Consider the following 1,467-nt stretch of genomic DNA (forward strand, 5'->3'; position numbering starts at 1 on the left):
TGAGTAAAATTGGCGGTTTTAACAATGTTTGAAAGAAACTGATAACTTAAGTCACTACTCGCTTTGCAGATTCAAATAACAATAAATATAACTAACTAACAAATGATCATGCATCAATATGTTGAGTAAATATAGCATGAGACTTTATTGAAGGAAACTCACATGCTAGCAGTATATTAAATTTATTCACATTAGCACCTCATTTATGACCTGTAGTAAGTCATATAATACGATAGGTGCAATACCAGTGAGGTATTAAACTGTCCTTGGCCTGGGGAAGCTACTAGCACTGTAAAACGATTAAAGGTGTCACTTCAAAGCAGCTGCGTCAGCTATGTTAGCTAGATAGCTAGCTAACATTTTCATATTTTTTCTGTTGCTTAGATAATACCAAAGAGCTGCTTGTGGAACACCAAAAAAACTCAAATCAGCCATTCTGGCTAATTTATTAACTTTAACCCATTTAATCACACCATATTTCTTAGTTATAAGGCTCTGAAAATGTAATTAATGATGTATCAATGTATTTCAAGCAAATATTGAAACAATAAAGGGTCTCAATGAAATATGTGCAGAGTATATATATATATATAAAGAAGAAGTCTCAGAAGCCTCATTTACAGCTTTCTTTTAACATAAGGAGGCTGCATAAGATGTGATGCATTATAATTATTGCTATCATATATATTTACTGAGCTGTTTCCATCATGTTTAACTGGATTAATAATCACCACACTCTTTAAGCCTTTTTCTCCACACAAACTTGGCTATCAGTCAGATTTTTCATTTTATTTTAATTAACAAAGTATAAAGCTGCCAGGAACCCAAATTACAAACAAAAGACACAGGTGTCTATGGAAATGTACCATTATTATTATTATTTTTTTTTACCATCTATACACATAAAAACTGCAGAAAAAAATAATATAAAACTACAAAACAGTCTATTTGCATTTAAATTACAAATTGTAATAGTTTTCATTGTAGAAAGAAGATTCACATTTTAAAAATGGACTAAAAACATAAATGGTACACTGTGAAAGCTCCTATGATTGCACTTTAACTGGCTTTCTCAGCTTGTCTACATATGATATATAAATACATTTATTACTGTAAATAAAACGTGTATTTTCAATAAACAGATGGACTCCAGAGGGTTAATAGCCAATGTAATGGGGGTGAAACAAAGCCACACATTTATACTTTTAAAAGGATGAAGTACCTGAGCCTACAAACTGTGTTTCCCTGCTGTAGACTAAGTTACCGTCTGGAACAGATGAAAAAAATGTATGGAATATATTTACATTCATAAAGGACGTACTTGAAAACAGGGTTTTGTATCTGTAAATGTTGTTTTGTAAACTTCTAAATGTATGATTGTATCTTTCACGCTTATTTTGTATTAGTACAATGATACAGGTTTAATGTGGCCTGTGGAGAAAGAGAGCGTCACCAATATTAACATTT

The sequence above is a fragment of the Centropristis striata genome, chromosome 7 (assembly GCF_030273125.1).
Source record: "Centropristis striata isolate RG_2023a ecotype Rhode Island chromosome 7, C.striata_1.0, whole genome shotgun sequence".
Classification (NCBI taxonomy): domain Eukaryota; kingdom Metazoa; phylum Chordata; class Actinopteri; order Perciformes; family Serranidae; genus Centropristis; species Centropristis striata.